Source organism: Herpailurus yagouaroundi, unplaced genomic scaffold (genome assembly GCF_014898765.1).
Source record: "Herpailurus yagouaroundi ecotype Mexico unplaced genomic scaffold, PumYag 199, whole genome shotgun sequence".
Lineage (NCBI taxonomy): Eukaryota > Metazoa > Chordata > Mammalia > Carnivora > Felidae > Herpailurus > Herpailurus yagouaroundi.
The window spans coordinates 20,395,654-20,419,976 of record NW_024412430.1 but is presented as its reverse complement, the minus strand read 5'-3'; the positions used below and the strand labels follow the sequence as shown (position 1 = coordinate 20,419,976).

Genomic DNA, 24,323 nt, shown 5'->3' with positions numbered 1-24,323 from the left:
TCCTCCCTGGCCCTGGATGAAGCCCCAGACACAACCCGTATCTAACGCACCCACTTTCGGACAAGAAAATGTCCCCAGTCACTTATAAGTTACTCTATTTTCAGTAATAAAGATATCCAGCCCAGCATAACAGTAAAAACTCTGAAAATCATTTAAAAGCAGAGCCCTCCTCCCCCGCAGCCAAGGAAAGAAGGCTCCTCCAACCTTCTAGCTGCAACGTCTGATCCCTTGGCTAGGTGGGGCGCAGGGTTACGGGAAGAGAGGTCGTCAGGTGCATGCGGCAACCCCACCAGCCCCGGGGCTGGGCCCCCGGCGGGACTGAGGGCTGCATCTGGCTCCTTGATCCTTTGGAAGGCCCTCCCCTGGAAATATGTGGGTGCCTGTGCTGTGAAATGGACAGTGTTGGTCTTTCACCCACCCACACACCCATCCCCTCCGCCGTCCACACCCATGGGGCAGGTGTAACCCTCTTGCGGCTGACGGGGCCTCAAACTAGCAGGAAACCCTCGGGATGGATCCCGTGGGCTCGGGGCCCACATGAGGTGCCCCCTGACCTTAGCCCTTTAGCCTGGTCGCCAGCAGGAGGCCGTCAGCAACGCCCACTCCCGGTATGGAGACCATCAGTGCACTGGGCATCCTGGACTCCGGTGACAGGTGCCAGTCTGTGTCATCTCCATGAAGCCCCTCACTCTGTCTGAAGCGAGAAGGAACCACCTGGCCTCTCTCTGGTGGGGGGCAGGGGTGGGATCACAGGGCTCTATGCCTGCCAGACAGAAACTGCCTCCATATCAGGCCCCTTGTCCTGTGGTTCCTCCGCACTGGGTGCTGGGCAAACAGCAGCAAAAACACATTCCCACCGCCATCTTGTTTTCCCAGGCCCTGTCGGGTGACCCCACGCCTCAGCCTGTCAGGACTGCTGGAGCCGAGCCCTGGGGCCTCTGCGGTTCCCGGACCTGCGCTCGCCGTAAGGGGTCCTACCGTCTCTGCTCCAATTACCTCGCTCATCTTTACCTCCAGCCCCCACATCTCCTCCAGCGCCAGGACTGTGGAGACCATTCCCACACCCAAGTGACGGCCCCACCGCGTTGTTTAAAGTCTTCTCAGATGTCACGCTTCAAACCGAGCCTCGACTGCTCCCCCCGAGAACTTCCTGCCCCGCCTCGTCTTCCCTGGGGCAACTCCTCGGGACCACGGTCCACAGGGCTCCCCCCGTCCCACACTCAGGAGCCGTCTCTGATCCTGGAGGACCACCCCACGCCAAACCCGTCCCCTCCCGACCACCGAGGACCAGGCAAGACAGTGTGTGTTTTCAAGAAACGTGTGGAGGAGACCAGGGGTACGTGGGAGAGTCTAGAAGGAGACAACAGCTGTTGTGCGCTGTGCACTGTTTACTACTCGAGCACAGACCCGTCGTTCAGAGAAAGGAGAAGGCAAGGGCACCTGCCAGCAAAGAAGCCCCCATGCGAAGCGGGCTGGAGGCCAAGTGGAGGGAGAGCAAGAAACCATGAGAAAACGCACGCTGGATCCGGGCCCAGAGAGGAGCGCGACGCACGGTGGACGCGTGAGGTGTGGCCACGCAGAGGGGTGTGCCGGGAGGCGACAGGCCGTCAGATCTGCAGAGCCGTGGGGAGGGGGGGGGGCTTCTGACCCGGAGGTGGCTGAGAACGGGCAAACCACAGAGGCCCTTCAAGCAGGCTGACGAGATAGACACAGAGTTGAATGGACGTTAGCCGCTGTGTGTGGGACGAGGCAGTGGCTGAGAAATGGCGGGCAGGGAGGCCAGCGAGATGTCAATGGCAGAAGCGACAGAGTAGACCCTTGGGGAAGACACCCGGAGGCCTGCCTAGCTGTGGCCAGTGACGCCCAGGTGGTCCTGTCAGGGGACGGCGGCCTCTCTCCCTTCCAGGTGACCATCTCCATCCCGCAGCCATGAGACACGGGTGGGCGACGCAGAGCCACACAGCCGGCCACCCAGCGAGGACGGAGTCGGGAGGAAGCGGCGTCCCCTCATGCCGTCCACGGGCACCGCCGGCCACCCAGAGCTTCCATCCGGCACACGCACAGTTACACATGAATCTCAGACACCGGGAACATTTCAACCTTAACTTCTCGAAAGTAATTTCCCCGCGACGGGTTGAAACTGCCTAAATCTTCCGAAGTTAAGTATGTCGCACAGAGGCCGCAAGCGTAAGCGGGGCCGTGAACCCGGAGATCTGTGCCGCGCTCGAGAAACCAGGGTGCAGCCAACCCAACCTCGCCGATGCCTCATAACCTGCGGAGTCACCCGAGACCTCATAACCCCGACGGTCTCAAGTGTGTGCTCTGCCTCCCATACATGTACACAGTAGGCGCCAACACCTGCCGGCTGATGATGACCAAACGTGCAGAAGCAACAGACCCTGTAAGTCCTCATAAAACTCAAGAGGAAACCAGGAATGAGGCTCCTTAACCCCGTGGGCGAGCATCTCACGAAGACGAGCCCTCGGGATTGAGAGGAACGTATGGACGCAAGAGTAATGCCCACCTGCGGCAACACTGAGGCTGATATTCCTTTTGGTTAGAAGAACGAAGCTTAGGGGTGCCTGGGTGGCTCAGTCGGTTAAGCGTCTGACTTCGGCTCAGGTCACGATCTCACAGTTCGTGGGTTCGAGCCCCGTGTCAGGCTCTGTGCTGACAGCTCAGGGTCTGGAGCCCGCTTCGGATTCTGTGTGTGTCTCTCTCTCTGCCCCTCCCCTGTTTGCACCTGCCTCTTTCTCTCTCTCTTTCAAAAATTAAAAAATAAAATAAACATTAAAAAAAAATTTTAAAAGAATGAAGTTTAAAGTTGGCTTGAGGTCACAAGGAGTGTCACAGACATCCTTGACAGATGGGGGCGGGGGGCTTGCTTTCGCCTCACAAACACATTCCCTGATTTCCTCTTCCCTTTAAAATTCCCACTGTTGGTTAGAAAAAGCCTGCTTCCAGCCCACAGCTTCGAGATGCTGATGAGCCGAAGGCAGGACCGATGCATGCCCTGGAACTGCTCACCTAGACAGACACAGTTTCGTAAGGGGACGAGTCCGCATGCGGTCGGGGTGGGGCCAGAGGGCGTCACTGCCTTCAAGGCGCCACACGCTGCTTTGCCAGTAAGACCTTGTGGATCCCGGCACGCACGGAGGTTCACAGGGGGTGGCTAGGGCACAACGTGAATGCTGCCCCCGCCGCCCAGCTCTGTGTGAGGCACTGTCTCGTGGTCTCTGAGGACCCAGTGGCACCATCCATGAACCCACAGAGCGTCTTAACATTCACGGGGTGTGGCTCGGGGCAAACGCACGATAATGATCCATGTTCCCATCTGCAATATTCTAATCAAAGCCACGAAGACGCATCTTCCTTCACAACCGAGAGAGGAGCTTGAACCGATGGAGGCGTAGGAAATGATCCTCAGATTGATTATTCAGCGCACCCCCGAGCAACACAGGTGTGAGTTGCAGGCATCCGCCTGGATGTGGATTTTCTTTTACAAATACAGTACAGTCCTGTAAATGTATTTCCTCTTCCTTCTGATCGTCTTAATGCCGTTTTCTTATCTCTAGCTTACTTTTTTTTTTAATTTTTTTTTTTAACGTTTATTTTTGAGATGGAGAGACAGCATGAACGGGTCAGAGAGAGAGGGAGACACAGAATCTGAAAGAGGCTCCAGGCTCTGAGCTGTCAGCACAGAGCCCGACGCGGGGCTCGAACTCACGGACCGTGAGATCGTGACCTGAGCCGAAGTAGGATGCTTAACCGACTGAGCCACCCAAGCGCCCCTCTAGCTTACTTTGTCGTAAGAACATAGCACATGATACACGTGACATAAAATGCACGTTAGTTAACTGTTTCTGTTTTCAGTGAGGCTTCAGGTCAACAGACCACGAGTAGGGAAGTTTTTGAGAAGTCAAAGTTACACATGGACTTTTGAGTGCGGGTCAGTGGCCCTAATCTGCGCGCTGTTCAAGGGTGAACCGCAAATGCGTAATTACATACGTGCACGTATATACACGTATATACATAGAGACGGCGTCAGAGACAAAGAAAGCAGAGAACTGTAGACTCCCGGCGGCTAATTCTGGCTCCAGACATGACACACACTCACATTGACCATAATCAGATTCATTTACAGACATATGGTCCCTAGAAACATATGGTCCCTAGAAAACGATAGGAAAGTAAATAGATCCGTGTGTAAGCACCAGCTACTGGAAAGCCCACTCTCGGACGTGTATTAACGGTATTATCCTTAGTCTTATCTGCCGAGACCGCGTGGAGGGCGGCCGGGGATCGCGGGTCCTCAGCCACCATGGGCCCGCTGTGCACGTGCACACCCCTGCATGCACACGGACACATGTGCACGCATCCGGTGGCCCCAGACATTCTTGCCTGAGGGGCACAAATCCTCAGGAAGTCGACAGTGCAACCGAAACGAAACGAATGTTCCTGTTTTCCAGTCAAGGAGACTTGGGCGCACAAAGTGAAGGAGTCGTCAGCCAGTGCAGACGCTCTGTCCCCAAGGGAAGGAAATCGTGTCTCCCTGAGTCCTGAGGGAAAAGACCACTATCTCCCAGCACTGGCCCCTCGCATCAGGAGGAAATATGTGCGGATCCCCTGAGGCAAAGCAGAACCGATATGCTGCCCACAGCACACTCACTCGTGCCTCCCAGCAACTTAGGGGGCCGTCCCAGCCACCTCCCCGCTCAGGACACCTGGGAGTCAGGAGACACCCAGGAGCCCAGGAGTCAGAGGCTGGGAGAGCCAGGCCGCACCCCACGCTCCTGCCTCTTTCGGGGATGCTCCTGGCCTCCAGGTTACCGACAAGGACAACTCCAGATTATCACGCAAGCTAACTCTGGAAGACGGGAGATGTGAAATACAAGAAGCCAAAGAAGAAACCCCTAGAAATAAGCACTCCACGGACACCATTGTTCTTTTTCCAAAAATGTGTTTAATATCAGGCAAAGGGTTACAGCGCCATCGGCCAAAAGGACGACGGTCGGGCAAAGGCAGCCCGAGGTGCAAGGTGGGGACAAGAGCGGTGGGGGGTGGGGGGCATGGAAAACGGCAGGATTCGCCGGGCGGCCCTGGCTCCTGGAGGCGCCTGCCCGAGGCCGAGGGAAGGGCCTCTGGGGAGAGCCCATCTGCAAGGCAGGAGAGGAAGGCTGGTCTGACTCTTCCTCATCCAGCACCTTGTGACTCCCTCCCCTCGTGCGGGAGGCGCACGCTCTGGAGAATTTGCTGGGACGAGACGCGTTTCCCTTTCCTGATGGCACAGTATGTTCACTGCAGACGGGGGGCATCTGCTCTGCTTGGACGGGGCATCGACTTTCCGTCCACATCCTTCTGCTCCCGTGTACGTGTGGAGACGAAGTCCCTCTGATTGACGCTGGTGGGGAGCACGGGCACGAGAGAACGGGGTCAACCTGGGTCGACCTTCAGGGAACATGTCTGGCACTCGCTGGGCGTAAGGTGTCTTGATTTAAGGGGCGGAACCTGAGGGGACCTGGGGGGCGATGCGGCCGGGAGGGCGGCATCCAGACTCACGAAGACAGACTCCGCCGTGTAGGAGGGTGGCTCGCACGTGCACGCACGCACACGTACACACGTGTCATGGAGAGCCAGCACCCCCAGCAAGGGGGACAGCTGACCTCCGTCTTCACGCCCCTCGTCTCTCTGAGCCACTCCCCCTCAGATGTCAAAGCCATTCTTCCCATTTGGAAAAAAAATAACGAGGACAAAAGGAATTAAGTTCAGAGAAGGTGTCTAACTCTTCCCAGAATCACACCGTATTAGAGGAGTCAAAATCCGAGTTAGATCCTCCAGGCTCCAAAGCCAAGCTTTGCCACGCGTGGTCTCCTCTAAGACTCGTGTAATGCACACGGTGACCCGGGGCCACACTGCCGTCAGCCCCACAAGAGTGAGCAGGCACGCACCCCAGGTCTCACGGGAACGAAGGGTGCCCCCCACCAGGTCAGCGCAGCACTGGGCATGGCCCCTGTGCCCTGTGTCTTTGTCTCTCGTGAGAACGCAGCATGCCGGCCTTGTCCTGGAAAGCTCCCCAAGGACACTGTCACGAACAAGGGCCGGCACCCAGGCTGGTTGCGCCAGGCCAGGAGGGACTCGGACGCGCATCCCATGCACCCATGCACAAAGCATAGGCGAGAAGATACATCACTGTCCATCTCGCTCTCCACCCACGGCCACGGCCACGGAGCCAGCACTGGGGCCCGTCCTTCCCTCCCTCGGGCCGGAGTGTGTGCACAGCAACCCAGACCCACGGGCGGCGGGACGGACAAGGAGACGAGCCAGTCCCGCTGCGTGGGCCCGGAGCTGATGAGAGAGGGCGACACCAGTCACAGGGAGTGAGGAGGAGGAGGCAGGTCCACGTCCAGCCCTTGTGACATGGCGAAGGCCCGGAGAAAGACAGGATCTCCGCTCAGGTGCAGGGCCAGAGGGGGACGCCATTTGTTCCTAAGCACAAGCTGACGCCCTGGTATTCTGGGGGCACAGCGGACAGAGGGTGACCCAGAGCATGACCCAGGACGGGGAGCCAGGAAAACAGGCCAGAAGCCACACGGCTGGTGCCTTAAATCCGGCAGGGGTTATGTTGTTGAAGAGACGCGAGGGGAAGATGTCTGGGGCAGATATGAGGCTTTGTGACACAGACAGACACGGAAGAGTCTCTCAGGAGCAGCGCGTCAACAGAGAGACGCGGGGTGAAGGGGGATCCCATGCGTGTGGACGCCAAAACCGCGGACGCAGCGACAAACGAGGCGTGCTCGCGTGAAGACAGCAGAAAGCGTCGCTGGAGGACAGAGGCAGGACCCACGCAGGCAGAAACTCGTGCCACGTCCTGGACATAAGGTCGTGGTATCATTGAGTATAATTCTCCCCAAAACAGTCACGATCACCTCGATCATAACTGCAATCCTGATGAGATCGTTCTGTGCTGAACGCTACGATGTCAGAACACAGAAGAAAGTTCGAAAATGATGAAGAATTCTTTTTAGTCGACAAGAGAGCACAGCCAAGGGTGGCGGGTCCCACCAGGGCGGATGTGTCTACGGATCAGAACCGCACACGTATCAGTGTCCAGGAGCACATCCAAGTTCCAAGGGAATTGAGGGGACGAGACGGAGGCATCTCGAGTCCACGGGGGAATCCGGGCTGGGCACAGTGGCTATCTTGTCACAGGTGGCATGAAAATCCAAATATGAAAAGTAAATACAAATATTAGAAGATCATCAGCGTAATCTCCCCACGAGGGAGATGTTCAAGACAGGAACACGAGCCTTGATAAGCACACTCTAATTTAAAAGTTTCACTGTAATGCAAAATATTTCCAGCACACGCCCAGCGTGCAAAACACTGCCACGAATTACTAAGAAAACGGAGGGGAGCACAGCAGAAAAGTGGACAAGGGATGTCAACAGGGAATTCACTACAAAGGACTCCAAGCCGGCACGTAGGTAAGAAGGACACGTTTCCGGCACGTGAAACCCTCAAAGTCCAGCAACAGCAGCGTCGTCTGACCATAAACCTGGTTAAAATGAACGATGTAAAAGGGGCAACGGAGCCACAACCAGGGCTTCTCGCGTGTCCGCTAAGTGGTCCCTCTGTACCACTGTGAGGGCATTAATCTCCCAGCGTGGAGTCTGCACGATCTCCATTTTGCGGGTGAGAACCTAAGACCAGAGAGGTTAGGAGGCCTGCCTGAGGCCGCACAGCTGGGAGAGGGAGGTGGACCCAGCCTGCCGCATGAGCCGGACACCTGGCCCAAGTCAGCTGCAAACCCCCCACCCCCCCACCCCCCGCCACTGCGAGAGCAGGTGTGAGCTCCGGCAGGCGGCCGGGGATAAAACACTGATGGCCACGGGACCCAGCGATTCCGTCTCTGGGTATACACGCCGGAGGACTAAAAACAGCGTCTCGAACAGGTGTTTGCACACCCGTGTTCACGGCAGCCTGACTCACAACAGCCAAACAGTGGGCCCAGTGCCCACTGACCAGGCGGATGGGTAAAGCAAATGTGGCCCATCCATCCAGGGAAACACCACTCAGCCTTGGCAAGGCAGGGAAGTCTGACACCTGCTCCAACATGGATGAACCTTGAGGACATTGTGCTGAAGGAAATAAGCTAGTCACAAAAAGACAAATACGCTTGGCCCTTGAACAACCTAGGGGTTAGGGGTGCTGACCCCCCACAGCTGAAAATCCATGTGTAACCTCTGATTCCCCAAAATCGTAACCAGTAACAGCCCAGTGTTGACCGGAAGGCTTACTGATCACGTCAATGATGGATTAATGCATATGTGATATCCCGCCTGCATTCTCTCTACAAAGTAAGCCAGAGGAAAGAAAATGTTAAAATCATAAGGCAGAGAGAGTGCATTTAAGCGCTGGACTGGATTCATCGAAAAAAATCCACGTCTAAGCAAACCCGTGCGGCTCAAACCGATGTTGTTCAAGAGTCACTCCACTTCCACGCGGTGCCTGGAGTCATCAAATTCACAGGCACGGAACGTGGGTGGAGGGCGCCGGGGGCTGGGGAGGAGGCCTGGAGGGTTGGTTTTTATGGGGACAGGGTTTCAGTGTGGAGGAGACGGGTGGTGGGGACGGCGACACAACACTGAGACCACACCTAATGCCACTAAACTGTGCACTTAAAAATGATTCAAGTGGTAAAATTTAAAAACAATTAATGTTTATTGTTGAGAGCAAGAGAAAGAGAGAGACAGAACACGAGCAGGGGAGGGGCAGAGAGAGAGGGAGACACAGAATCCGAAGCAGGCTCTAGGCTCTGAGCTGTCAGCACAGAGCCCGACGCGGGGCTCGAACCCACGGACTGTGAGATCATGACCCTGAGCCAAAGTCGGATGCTCAACTGACTGAGCCCCCCGGGTGCCCCAAAGTGGAAAAAATTTTAAAGCAGCAATTAAGGAGAAGCCAGAAACCAGCCACCGCTGACCATGTGCTGCGCTCATGGGGTCGGGGCCTCGGGCAGGGGCTCCCAACCACGGCCCGACCACCGGGCCCACGCAGCCCACTGAGATGCGTACGAATTTTAACGTCTTCCTCCGTTCTGAGCGTAATTAAATCTTCAGTGTTTCCTGTCAAACGCATCATCATTTTCCGACGCGCTTTTAGGCCCATAATGATAGAATCCCTGGCTCAGACTATAAATAATTGAGCTGAGGCCCTTACAGACGTGATAACAGCTTCCGTGGGACGTCCTTCAGCACATCCTGTGCTCCGCTGCTATTAAAAGGCTCTGTGGGCGTCTGGCCACATGTCGGAAAGCGCTGCCTCACATGTAAACAAACCACAGCTAAGGAATAATAAATAACATATATTTAGGCACGTATGTCTCAGAGGGTCAGGTCCTACCCCACTCCACGCGCTAACGTCGAATACGGAGGACAGTCGCACTCAGATGAAACAAGAATGTCGCCAAACAGACAAAATGGTGCCCACTGATGAGCGGGCGTAAGAGGACTCTTGATTCCCCGAGAACCGACACCATGTTACTTGCCTGTGTCCTAGAGTCGGCGAGCCGGGGGGAGACCAGGACTCTGGCCCCAGCCTACCCACCCCTCAGCAAGGTCTGTGCTGGACTCGATTCCCCCGGATGTGAAGGGCCAAGTTCATCCCCATCACTGGACGGGGCATGCCGTCTGGAGATCACATGTGCACCCGGCATAAAATTAAATTACTACGTGAGCCTGATCACTTACTCTACCTCTGAGGGCATGGGGGGACACGAAACCGCACACAGTGTGCCCGCAAAGTTGTGGAAGAAAACTCACCCTTCCGTTTTTCTGGTACTTTTGTTTTCGAAACTTTCTCTAGTGGACGGGCACGTGCCATGTTCACAATGAAACAGAATTGAGGCTGGGGGCATGAAGGTTAGCGGAGTGTGGCGGTTTTAACCCGGGACACTGGGAAAAGTCTGAAGGCTCTCAGCCGTCTGAGTGTTGGGGCACATCTAGTGGGGGGGAGGTCAGGGGTGCTGCGGGATGTCCTAAAATGCCCAGAAGAGCCCCCACAACAAGGCATGACCCGGCCCCAGATGTCAGTGATGCCGAGGCCAGGGAAGCCCTGGTCTGGAGCCTATTTTTCATCTCCTGTCCAGGCCCCTGGCCCGCCATGCTGGGCTCCCACGCCATCGGCACCAACAGGAACCGTCCACGGATGCTCCGTTCACACAAGAAAAGGGTGTCCCCGGAAGGTAGGCTCAGTGTTAAAATTGCTGACGGGAACAAGCGGTAGGGCCAGTCCCCCCTTTGCTGTCACCCGCCTGTCCTGCAGGTCCCAGGGCTCTGGGCAGAGTGCGGGTGGGACAGGGGGTCTGGCGGTCACCTATGCGAGGCTGATACCGCCAGACCCGGGGCCTGAGAGGGAGAAGAGGCTTTGCTGAGGCAGAGGAGAGTGCCAGGAGGGAGCCGCACAGGGCCACGGGGAGCAGGGCAGCCCCCCCCCCCGGGGCAAGTGCCCCTGCCAGTGGGACAGGCAGAGCCAGAAGCTCCACCAGAGCGTGCACCGCAGGGACCCTGGGTCCTGGGGAGGCGTCCCAGAACCAGGACACCCGCCCACCCCTCCGGGGACCAGCGGACAGCCCGGGGAGCAGGGTTCACTGCCTTAAAAGAACACCAGCCATAAACCACATCCTCTGAAGGAGGCAGGGTCAGGCCCACTGCTCGCCTACACGTCTCTCTTACCTGATATTTTGGTGTGCTTAAATAAATTATAACAACTTATAGACCGGCCACTAGAATTTGCTCTCCAGCACTTAAAGTCTGTACTTCAAAAGGAGTTGTAAATTGCCGATCTCGAAATTATCCAAGTCTTCATAAGCAGTAAATCAAAACTTGAAGATAAAGGCCACTATGCCACCACATTATCCTCAAAGAAAGCGGCGTTTTCTGAAATAAATGACTTTCAACGTGCTCAGCACACACAACCGCGCTCATTTTCATAGAAAAGGCCCTGGGGGCAGAAAGGAAGGAGAAGTGCTTTAATACCACCTTTTCCACACAGTTTGTCTCACTAATCACATCCTTGGGCCACCACTATTAACCATTTGCTTTTCCTGATGTTCCATCTTCAGCCATTTCCCCCGACTCCTGAAAATTTAAGATTTTGACGAGTATTATTTGACTACCTACTGTGCTGGGCTCTGAGATTTTGGAGGGCCCTTCTGGGATGCCCCGTGGCCTTGATGGGCTCTGAGAACTCCTCACCTGGAACTCATCAAGGCAACTCAGACTGTGCATTTAGAAGGCCATGGGGCCCCATCTCCCTGCCCCGCCGCATTCAGACACTTTAGACTGTTCTTTCCCAATAATGACCAACAATATGAATAGATTTTGATGAGGGGGACATGCTTATGATTCTAAGGGAGGATCCGTGAACATAACCTTTTGTGTACAGTCTGAACGTTATTATATCAAGCCTGCATGTAAAAAATACACCTTCTTTGGGGCGCCTGGGTGGCGCAGTCGGTTAAGCGTCCGACTTCGGCCAGGTCACGATCTCGCGGTCCGTGAGTTCGAGCCCCGCGTCGGGCTCTGGGCTGATGGCTCGGAGCCTGGAGCCTGTTTCCGATTCTGGGTCTCCCTCTCTCTCTGCCCCTCCCCCGTTCATGCTCTGTCTCTCTCTGTCCCCCCAAAAAAATAAATAAACGTTGAAAAAAAAATTAAAAATACACCTTCACGAAGTCATCAAAACTGACATCACTATGGAGACAAAGTGACCTCACACGCCTACTAACGCGCACTGAGAAGGACACAATTTCTATTGTTTACTGCCAGAACACATAAGCTAAGAGAAACAGACAGTTAAAATTAAGGCAAATTCTACAAAATACCTGGTGTGTACTTCCAATAAATGTCCAGAGAGACAAAGAAAGGCTGGGCAGTCGATGCAGTGGAAGGGAGCCCAGAGCCGTGACAACCACATACAGTGCGTGGTCCTGGCTGGAGCATTACCCTGATACCAAAGCCAGACAAGGACACCACAAGAAAATTATAGGCCAACACCCCTGGTGAACAGATGCAAAAATCGTCAACAAGACAGCAGCAAATCAAACTGAACAGTACATTAAAAGGATCATTCACCATCATCAAATGGGATTTAGTCCAGGGATGCAAGGATGGTCTGCAAATCAAGGGACATGATACACCACAATTTACAAAATGAAGGATGAAAACCACACGATCACCTCAGTTGATTCAGAAGAAGCATTTGACAGAATTCAACATCCACTCGTGATAAAAACTCTCAGCAAACTGGGTATACCGGGACTGCGTTTCGGCCTCATAAAGATCATGTAGGATGAGCCCTATATTACACTCGACGGGGAAACAGTGTGAGCTTTTTCCCTGAGATCAGGAGCAAGACAAGGATGTCCACTCTCTCCACTTTTATTCAACATAGCATTGCTTTTCCAGAATTATTTTGGCTATTCTAGCTCTTGACTGCTCTATATACATTGAAGAACTGGCTTATTGATTTCTACAAAAAGCTCAATGGGACTTTGATTAGAATTGTATTACATCGCTAGATAATTTTTAAAGATTTTTATGTTTTAACAATGCAGTTTTTTAACCCGTGAATGTAGTCTACAACTCCATTTATTTAGATCCTTCTCTCATCAATGTTTAGTATTTTGTTGCATATAAATCTAGGATGTGCTTTGTTGAAATTAACACTAATTCATGTTTTTGTGCTATTGTATATGGTCCTTTCAAATTTCCATTTTTCAGTTAATTTCTGCAACCTTGCTAAACTCCCTCATTAGTTCTAGAAGCTTTTATATAGTTTCTTCAGGATTTTCTGTGTAGATGACTGTGTCATATGCAAATAGAGATTGTTTCATTTTTCCCTGTCCGATTTGTATGCCTCTTACATTTTTCTTGTCTTATCACACTAAGATCTCGAGTACAATGTTAAATAAAAGCTGCTAACTATGAGGTTGCCTGCAGGGTTTTGTGGATGTCCTGTCATCAGGTTAAGGGAGAATCCTTCTATTCCCAGTGTGTTGAGAGTTTTTATCATAAATGTATGTGGAATTCTTGCAAAATCTTTTCTTTACATATTGAGATTTTCATATTTTTTTCTTTTTTAGTCCGCTGATATGGGAAATTACATTGTTTAAATTTTTAATGTTGAGCCAACTTTCCAATCTCTGGATAACCCTTCCAGTATATGTTGTATTATTTTTTGATAAATTGCTGGATCCAACTTGCTACCATATTGTTAGGGTTCTGTGTCTAAGTTCACAAGGTTTTGGGTTTTTTTCTTTTAATGCCTTTGTCTGGTTTTGGTACCCAGATAATGCTGGCCCCATAAAACAAACTGGGAAATGTTCCTTTCTGTTTCCTGGAAAAGATCGTGAAGAATAAATCTTATTTCTTCCTAAGTGTTTGGTAGAATCTATCAGTTGGTACCATGTGGCTTTAGAGTTTTCTCCATGGGAAGATTTGTTTGTTTGTTTTTACTATGGATTTTATTTCTTTAACAGATATAGGCCAATTCAGATTATCTATTTTTTTTTCTTTAAGCCACTCTGGTAGTTTTATCTTTCAAGGAATTTGTCCATGTCATCTAAATTATTCAATTTATTGGCATAAAGTTGTTCATAATATTTCCTTATTATCCTTGCAGTGTCTGTGGTATCTGTGGTAATGTCCCCTCATTCATTCCTGCTCTTGGTAGTCTGAATTTTCTCTCTCTTCATGATTGATCTAATAGTTTACCAATGTTAGTGTTTTTTCCTTAAAAAAAAACCTACCTTTTGGTTTCAAATATTTTCTCTAATCTTTTTCTGATTCCAATTCCATTGACTTCCAATGCTCTTGAAATGGCCTAAAGAACAATAAAACTTAGAGAAAACACAGCAATGATTCTGAGCCAAGAAATGGTTCACTATTTTCAGACCCCGAACTGGAAAAGAGTTTCAAGGATATCTTTTTCATATTGCTTATATTTTCCTTTTAACAGATGTACGGGTGTTATAATGATATAAATCTGTGCCTGCAAACACCCGAATTGATTCTAAGCGATATTAAAGCATTGTGTTATATTGTAACAGGCAGTGCCTTTCTTTTAATGGTTATAAAATAATTAGTTGGGTTTTTTTTTTTTAATAGGAGATGGTATTTTATAGTAGACGAAATGTGGTGTCTTCAAGACTTCCAGTGAGGAATGAGCCTGTAGGGCAATTCACACAATGTGGTCCTAAAGCTCAGGGCACACATGGACACTTCTTTGGCTGAAGGTTTGGCCTTGAGGCATGGACAGCGGGCCAGGAGAGTGAGGCGGTACGCAGGTCGGCGTGGCTGTGCAAAGGAAGAGTGATAGGGTGTCATGAGGAATAGATTTAGAAAGGTATGCTGAGGCAGGTCAAGTAGAACACTGGCTGCTAGATTAAGAATTTTCCATTGTATTCTGCAAGTAATGGATAAATAGGGAGTAATATGTCTCAGGCACACTAACCCATGAGCCGGTGCCCAGGGAATTGAAGGAGAGAGCAGAAGGAAGGAGAGTACTCAAGGGGCTGCCCAGGGAGAGCCAACAAGCCCCAGCGGTTGAACAAGGGAGAAGATGAGGCAGGACAGTTCCGGTTTCTACTCTGGGAGAAGGGGTGGGTGGTCGTTACAAGCATCCAGGAGATGTGAGCTGGCCCGACAGCGGTGTTGGAGGTGAGGTGGTGGGAGGTGAGAACAGGAGGCAGAGATACGATGCTCGGGATCTGGCAACTGACTGAGCAGCTGTGTCCAGGAAGACATACCAGTACAGGGCCGGACTCAGAAGAAGATTCAGAGGTGCGGACACAGACCTGTGGCTTATGCACCCGGAAGTGTTATGTAAACCAACGAGATGACCAACACGGACAAAACATCACGAACACGAAAATGTCGAAATCCGCGAACATGTCTCGAGCTCTCCCACGCACTAGACAGCATGTTAAGTGCTTTTGAGATATTAACTCGATCATCGCTCGACCCTGTCAGGAGGAACCATAATGATTCCCATGCTAAAGACGGAGACACAGAGACACAGAGAATTTAAGTCACTTGCACAACCACACAGCTGGAACGTGGTTCAGCACACACAGAAGCCCAGATCACCTGACTCTAGAACCTGTAACATTTGACCGATGTCTGCAAAGGCAAGGAGGTCCTTACGGGATGATATAGTTGGGGGGGCAAGTGAACTCAGAGAAAGAGACAGAAAAGGAGCAATCAAAGAGGTGCGTCCTGACACAAATATGCTTCTGGCATGGGGATTATAAATACACACCATGCCAGATGGTCCTTAAGGAGAGTATGGAGTGAATGCCACGTATTCATCTCATGGATTCTATTTAAACCATTGTGAGCCACCGAGTCAACTATGCTCTCCATTTTTAAAATTTCTGGATGAGTGGGATCACTTGGAAAAAAAAAATGGACTCATTTTCAAAGCGGTGGTTTCATAGATGGGAGTTGCAAACAGTTCAGACGTTAAAGATAAAATCTGGAGCACCGCGTCTCCAAGGGTGGTACCTGGGCCGGGTCAGAAGCTTCTCCTGAAGACTTGTTGCAAATGCAAATTCTCAGCTCCCACTCCAGACCCACCGAATCAGAAACTCTGGGGGCGGGTCCCAGCCGTCTGCTGTCACAAGCTGTCCACATGACTCTGAAGTGTCAAAGTTTGAGAACCACTGCTCTAGAAAATAAGATGATCTGTTCATGTGCATCAAATCTCTGGAGTCCCCGCCCCAGGTCAGAGCGCTGACAGAGCACAGATCAGCCCTGTGGCCCCTCTGTGCCCGGCCTTCTGGGTTCTGAAAGGAATCCAGACTTTGGGGGAGCCCAGGTCAGGTTGGGAGGGGGTCCTCTCCTTCTGGTGCAAAATGGCAGAGAAAACACGAAGATCTTCTGTGCACGCTTGCCTTCATCCAGAGATCTTAGCAGGGTCACCTCGGGGGGTCACCTGGCCTTGCCCCAACCCACCGCGGCAGAATCCCACAGGAGGGCATCGTGGCATTTAACAAAGTTTCTTCATCCTTAGCCTGCAAAGTGAGATGTGTCCTTCCTGAGCAGAAAGTTCCACCAGGAGACAGCCGAATAAGCTGTCAAAGAAGGAGACAGACAGACAGATCCTGAGGCTTTGTGTGGGAGGCTCTGCCCGCTCCCCAGCCTGCTTTGCTGGAACTTGTAGACGCCGTGTCTAACCGCCTCTCTGCATCTCGGTGACAGCCGGGCTTGCCCTGGCCAGCTGCCCTTCCTTGCCAACCTGAACCCTGTGAGAGCCTGGCTCGCCTGTGCAGTCCAGTGGCTACCCGCGCCCATCCGTACCTGCCCACCCCCCACGCCCCACCCAGGAGACTGTCCCTAGGACCATCTCCCCACCCTGGCTCCCACGGACGGGCCCCCAGCTGGATGTTCTCATGCCCATGAGCGGTGACTGCCCTCAGTGGCAGACGGCTACGTCACTTGCCCCTGTGCTCAGAAAGTTGTAACGACAGGGCCATCCTGACGTGGTGTTAACCAGGCCTTGAAAGGAAAGGGGAGAATGGAGACAGAAGGGGTGCAGATTTTCCAGGTGGGGGGAGAAAATGGGAAGCAGACTGCTTGACGCGGGAGTTCCGGGCCGGAAGAGGAGGAAGCGTTTCCCCCCCGACGACTTGGAGAAAGACACGGTGCCTTGCCCTTCGCCGGCCCACCCACCTGGCTCGTCCTTCCTCACCTCCCTCATCCCTGAACCCCGCCCCACCCCACCCCACCGCGCCCCGTTCTGTCCCCCACTCACGTCAAGCTGGCTGACTCGGTGAGGGTCTCATCCTTTCCATAAACCACCCGCGTGAAATTTTTTGTTAAGAACGCTTTAATTACATTTCCTCCTATTCTTTGGAGAAATCTAACGGGCAGCCGTGGAAGCACAGGAGACCAGTCCCAGGATGAGGGAAAGAAGCACGACAGGGGCAGAGTCCTCACGGACCCCGAGGGCCTCACGAAGACCCTGCTCTCGAGTTCCCTCCCCCTGTGGCTGCTCAGACCGCTGCTCCGCTGTGGTCAGGAAGGGCGTCTGCAGTGAGCCCCCTCCTCCAGCAGGGCCTCCGAGGTCTGCCTGGCCCATGCTTCCCGAAGCCGCATCTCTCCCTCGTCCCCGACGTGGCTACAACGCCGCTCCAGAGCCCGTCTGACACCCACCGCTCTGGCTCGGGCCTCTGCAGCTGCGTCCCAGCCTGTGAGGTCTTGGTGGCGTGAACTTGCCCGTCCTGTTGGCTCACGCCTGTCTGGGAAGCTCACGGCCAGGCTCGGGGCTCCTCAGAAAAGCCCTGCACGTGGCCGTCCCTCCTTCAGATCACTCTGCCGGGTGGCACGAAATTGCCCACATCTGACCGTGTTCACCTTCTGCATCCACAAAAACGTCAAGGTCGTGTGGTTTCTCGCACCCTACTCGTGTCTACGTCTGTGTTGATCTTCTCTCTCCCCGCAAGAGAAGGCGAGCTCTTACTCCGGGCTTTCTGACCAACATCTCAACGGTGGCCGGATGTACCATGCGATAGACACGTATTCGGTGGCCAAAGGACCAGCGCACTGAGCCTGGAACCCAGTAGGTGCTCCACGCCGGGGTCCCATTCGTGATTATTATTACTACTATCAGCAGCTGGCAAAGCAGGGACACAGAATGAAATACTAGAAATACTGCTCGAGTGAAGGCGATGCCTTCTTACTGAATATTTTACTCTTCTCAGTAACTTACAGTCTTTCTCTTCAGCTGGAAAAAATACCCTGGACCGAACTGGTATTGATCATTAGTAATAGTATCAATCAGCAAATAATATTACAGATTAAGCATTATATTGGTTATTATTATAATATTATTAATTATAATTATATAATTAAAATAAATACGTAATACATAACATGATAAATTTTAACATATACCATATAATATATATGAAATATATATTTATAAGGTATAATCGATATAATTAAATGTTATATTTATTAATATGTATATAATATGCAATTAAATATAATCAAATACCATTTATTAATGTATAATTAAGCTTAAATTTAACTCAATTAAATATAATATTAAATTAAATTTAATATCAAATGCTATTAAATATAATATTAATTATAATTATAATTATAATATTAATTAATTAATATATTCATTGACAGACCCCGTCAGGTGTGCTGTGCACAGGCCAGGGCAGCCCCAGAACTTCATGGGTCCCGTTGCTAAGACCCTCGACACGTCTCCCAGATGGTTCCATTCGCACCCGCGTGTGAGGATCCCGAGCCCACAGAGGTCATGAGTGGCTGGGAAGTGGTGCTGGGCTGGTGCCCAAGGGTCCCTGGACACACCCCGTGCACACAGGGTTCTGCCACGAGGGGTCGGGACCAGGACAGCTGCTCAGGCGGGCAGAGACTGAAAAATCTGATTCAGATGGACGGGCCAGGAGCCGTCACCCCACTGCCCCAAGCCCACTCTGGCTCACAGGGTGGTGCCCGTGACCCCGCCATGCCGTCCCGGGGCCCCGAGATCGGCACAGGCCGCTCCGATGGAGGCTCGTCCGGCATCCTCAGCCAGGCCAGGGTGCCCCCACATTGTGGGCCTCTGTCCCCTGCCCGGGACAATCTTCGGTTTAACTCAACTTAGCGGGAGGCAGACAGTGGGCAAATGCACCGGTGCCCCACTCCCTCCATGGGAGAACGAGGCTGGCCAGTGATGGGGGTCTCTGTCCGCGACCCCTTCCTGCTCCCCAACCCAGTCTCCCTAAACACCCTCCAAAATACCTCAGGTCCTCTCAGGGCCCAGAATCAGGCACGAGTGCATGCGGGTCCGGTCAAGGGAACAATCCTGGACACCCTCACCGTGCATGGCCTGTGCCGGCTGTTTCCAGAAGTAACGTCTTTAATGCTCCCCAAGTGAGTGAATCCGTCAGCGTGCATTACGGAAGCAGAGACTGGACACAGAAAAGAGGCCTGTAGGAAAGTAGACCCCGCCTCCCTTTGCCCCCGGGGGGCCGGCCTGGCGTCCTAACTGAAGCCAGCCAGCCGGAGGCGGGACCTCAGCTGGGTGCACACGGCCCCCCTGTTCCCTCTCCACTCCGGCTCCGTACCCTGTGGCGCACACCAGAATCACGGCAGAGTCCGAAAGACAGAACCCCGTGTGGGCCGGCGGAAAGGATTTCAGGGGTAACCGCCCACGCCCCAGACACCCTCGTGGTCTGGCTTCGGAGCCCAGCCCTGTGTAAGCAACGGCCTCGGTCCTATGCTTCCTTTGGATCTGCCTTGTAGTCGGGGGAGGAATCCACTGGCTTAAATGTTCCCTCCTCCAGGAAGTCTTCCCAGACTAGCTCAGGCCCTCGGGATGCTCTCCTGAGTTTCTGTGGTACTTCAGCATGCCTGCACCGAACGCCTGCCCGACTGCCTTGTGACTCGGGGCCTCCAATGAGGTGTGGACCTGTGCCTGGCACATCCTCACACGCAGATGCAGACGAAGGAGACACGAGGCACGAGGTTATCCTGGGGGTGGTAAGACTGAGAAGTGATGGACCGCGAGGCAGGAGGACTCAGCTTTACTCCAGAGCCGGGTGTGCGTGCACGCAGGGAGCTGGCGTTTTCAAAAAAGACTCCTAAACGGAGAACACGCTAGCTCCCCCCCGCCAGGCCTCACCCCAGGGGTACGGGGCCGCCAGAGGCTTGGCCCGTGAAACACGTTCAGAATGAGTAAATTTAGAATGAAGCAGTCAGGCTAAAGTCACAGAGAGCGGCTGCGCGCTCCCCGCATAGCAGGGACGGGTGGGCAGACCGTTCACACCGCCGTCTCCTTTCTATTTCTGACAGTCAACCCGCCCCGGGGAAGATCTTTACAGATTTGCTCCTCTTCCAGCCCGCTGAACTTCCACCGACGTTAGAGGTGTTTACTTTGCGGCGGGAAGGGAGCCCCGCAACACCTCGCTGCAGCGAGAACGGGCACCCCCCCGTGCCACGTGTAAAGCACGCGTCTTAAATCCACGGATCGGGTGGATGTTCAAAGACAGGACTTTCCGGATTGCTTCCTCTGGGTCTGCAAACTGAGAAAATAACAGAACCAAGCCCTGCCCGCGTGGGGGGGCATGTGGAGCCCCCACCGCTGTTCTCAGATCTGTGCAGAACATGCCTGAGCCCACCGTCCTGTGTCTCCGTCACTGTCCCGGGCAGGGTGATGCAGGCGGACCATTCTGCCAGCCTCTGGGAGCCCCAACGCCTTATCTGCCCTTCTTCCTCCGTGTCCGTCTCTGGCCACAGCAGCTGCCCAGAGCCTGGGCACTGCCCCGAGCCCGGCACGGCCTCTGTAAGCACAGATACCTTGTCAGCAAATGCAGCCTGTCCCCACACCACGCAGTACACACTTGCCACGGTGGCCACGCCACACCGCCGTGTGGGAGGTGTGATGGGAAGGGTTCTGGGGGCCGCCGGTGCAGGTGGAGGGGGGGGCCTCTCGCTTGCAGGACGTCTGACCAGGGCATACGCAGTCTCAGGAAGGCTGCCACACACACGAGAGGAAACGCAGCGGACTGGGGTGGAATGCACACGGATGACGAACCGTGTGGTGGAATTTTGACCTCAGACTTTGTCTTCTTTAAGGGCTCGTAGAAAACCCTGGGAGCCAGCAGTGACCGGAGAGGAGGGAGCATCGCGAGTCAGAGAAGGGGGGGTGGACAGAGTCTCAAGGCCACGCCGAGGCTGAAGATGGGCCCCTCCAAGCACAGGACGGGAGAGAGACCACTCTGGAAGCCAGGCCACATCCTCTGCTATCACGAGCCCCCGCGATCACAGCGCCACATCCCCGGGCCTCTGTCCCTGGGTTGTCATATCGCCAGTGCGTGCTTGCTAGTTTGCTCAGACTCAAGACCCTGCAGCCACCAACTAACTGTCCTGCACTTTCAGACCAAGGTCACGCCTTCTGAACACAGTGCCCGCGTGAAACATCAGACAGAAAACACGGCAATGTCACAGCGTTCCCACTGGCGGGCCGACGGCTACTTCCACTTTCACTGCCCTCTGCCCCGTGCTGACAATGTGAACAGGTTGTGGCCACGCGGCAGTGAACCGACCCCGACAGACGGCATCAGCCGTGAACGTCTCCCGAGACCCCACTGATATGCTGGAACAGAACAAAAGGGAAATACCTTCCCGAAAGGCACAGGTTTTGATTTTGATTTTCAGACTAAACAGACTTGGTGCCTTTTTATAGAGATTTTTCCAAGCATGCTGATTCTGGGTGTGCGCACCAGACAGAATACTGGGGGGCAGGTCACATCCGCAGGGTGGTGCTGGTGGAGCTCTGGGCCTAACCAGGCTCTTTGGGGTCCACTGAAACTACAACAGCTTTTGAAATGAAAACAAACAGGCCACCTGAGTGGCTTAGTCGGTTAAGCGGCCGACTTCGGCTCAGGTCATGATCTCGCTGTCCGTGAGTTCAAGCCCCACGTCGGACTCTGTGCTGACGGCTCAGAGCCTGGAGCCTGCTTCCGATTCTGTGCCTCCTTCTCTCTCTGCCCCTTCCCTGCTCACGCTCTGTCTCTCTCTGTCTCTCAAAAGTAAATAATATTAAAAAAAAATTTTTACATAAACAAAATGAGGAAAACAAACAAACAAAACCCCACGAAACTAGATTCCGTTATTGATGGACTCTCCACAATGAGTTTACGTTAGGACAACGTGCTGAACCTGAGCTCATCCAGAAGCGCAGCAAAGTCACACGTGGCTGAGTCCACATGCCTACGTGACCTTTATCTGGGGAGTCCAAGCGGTGCAGGAGGTCAGCCGGGGTCAATGAGACCCAACAACACACGTCAGATGTTTGCATTTGTGGCTGAAGACAGGTCACGTCGCTGAGTGCTCTGGGCTTAAGTGTGTATATATTTACACCCTTCCATGTCCTAAAAATGGCTTAAGATGACCCCCAATAATAGGTAAAATTTAACACGATAAATAAGATAAAAATGAGCAGATGAGGAAATCAGAGGAAAGGAGGAAGGACAGGGCCGGTCCAGTGACCAAAGGCACATGGGGAGCTTCCTATCCATGTGCAGGGCGGGCCCGATGGGCAGAGAACACGTTCTCCCCCGTGACCTCCCTGTCTGACATGGTTCGTCCCTCTGTAACACCGTTCAACACCCCCGCCCCCCACGCCGTGACAGGTGGGAGCATCTTGGGTGAGGACGTTTCAGGGAGGCACACGATGTGGTCCCCTCGCGCGGTCATCTGAAGGTCGGGCTCAGGCCAGGCAGGCGACTCGCTGGGACAGTGGGTGCCCACCACCGTTGGCCACCATAACCTCGTTTGGAAACCAGTGGCAGATGAAAGCAGAGGTCTCTGATTGACGCCCAGCCGGGGAGCTGGGTCCTCCCTGCTTGGGACCCCCCGCCAACTGTCCACCTCGGTGACACCAACTGGAGACCCTCACTGACGCCCCTCAGGGGCTGTGCGGTACACTTTGTAGGCCCCGCCCACTGGGCACCCGATTTCCCACAACAGCCACTGATGTGGGCATTATGCCTGTATGCCTTTCCACACAAGTGGTAAATGGCAGAGGGGGGCTCCATGTACAGTACAGGACGTCCCTCCACGCGGTAGGCAGTCCCCAAGGCTCTGCCCAAAGCGTTAGGGGTACAAGGTGATTAACAGCCACCGCTGCAACTCAGAGTCGATGGCAACTTCTGGGATAGTTGTAGAAGTTATCTACCAGTAAGAGGTCGGGAACCCACGGGTGACTCTACCGAAGGCATGACGATCCACCTCAACTCAGACGGAACAGCACAAAACTACATTGACCCCAACAAAAGGATGCGTGGTTTGGCCGCCAGAGCCTCCAAAGATGCTTACATCCAAAACTTGAAACAGTGGAACAGAGGCGTAGTAAGTGGCTGGTTACTTGCTTGAGAAAATTTTGGGGCGCCTGGGTGGCTCAGTCGGTTAAGTATCTGACTGTTGATTTTGTCTCAGGTCATGATCTTGCCAATTGTGAGATCGAGCCCCACATCGGGCTCCGCACTGACAGCTTGGAGCCTGCTTGGGATCCTCTCTCTCTCTCTCTCTCTCTTCCCCTCCCCAGCTCATGCTCACACACTCTGTCTCAAAATAAATAAATAAGCTTTATATATATACACACACACACACATATATATGTGTGTGTGTGTGTGTGCATATATATATATAATGTGTATACACACACATATATATGTATATAGATAGACAAATATTTTTTCGTCATGTCTGGGGAGCCTTTGGAAACACAACTTCCTAGAGCCTATTTAATAAAACCTAACCACAACCTCACATTTTCTGGCAACCTTCCGAGACTGCCTTTAGTATTAAGAGAAAACCATGGCGGGAGAGAGCAGTCACTGGCCTGGTGAGCACTCAAAGACCCCAGGGGCCTCAGCAGCTCCAACGTGTGCCCACCTACAGGACACTGCTGGACATTCCTCTCCGGGAGGCAAAGGCTTCTTTCTGACATCGATTTGTCAGTTTCCTTCAAGGGGTCTCCAGCTATTACCTAAAATAAGGACCGTGTCGTATGATATAAAAGCAAGGCAAGAGGCAGAAAGCATCGTGCAGACAAGCACACGTAGTTTTCAAAAAGCCTGATAAAGCCAAGGCTCTTCTGGTGCAACCAGAATTCACCAAGTTTCCTGAGTCCCAGCACGGCACCCCCCTCAGCCCATTACGCCGCCAGCCTTTGCCAGCGTCTAAATGGAACGGGATCGAGAAAGACACCTACTGGTCCAAATCCACCCATATCTGTTCTGCAGTTTCCTCCCGCAGTGTCCTCACTACCTCCCCCCCAGAGAGTGCCGGGACCCCGATCAAGGGCACACAGGGACTGTTCACCCCCCTCCACCACCCACCGCTGGTCCCCAGGTCTGCGTCCCCACACCGGGAGGCCAGGAAGGACAACCCACGGCGGCCGGCATGCTGCACGTGCAGAGCTCAATAAATACATCCAGAGAATTTAAACGATACGAAAGCATCTCAGAAGGGGCAGGATCTGTTACAGGAATTCGGCAGAAATAGCCAACAGTTCTCTCTAACGAAACCACCACCACCACGAGAAGGTGAACCGGTGTGTGTTCCCGTGGCCCAGACGCGGCCAGAGCCGCCTGCACCTGACACTTGGTGTGTGGGACAGACGGTTCGCTCCGCAAATGCTCCCGCTGGTTTCCGGAACGCTCCCACTGCACGGTACCGCCCCTCTGCCTCGGCAAGGCCGTAGGCCATCCTGTGCAGATCGATGGACACGATTCTTCCCTG

The 24,323-nt window shown here is 53.2% G+C and overlaps 1 protein-coding gene across 1 annotated transcript in view; it reads right to left on the bottom strand.

The window, feature by feature from the left end:
- SHC3 (SHC adaptor protein 3) overlaps positions 1-24,323 on the bottom strand; it is a 94,903-nt gene that overhangs the window by 48,284 nt on the left and 22,296 nt on the right. The window lies entirely within an intron of this gene.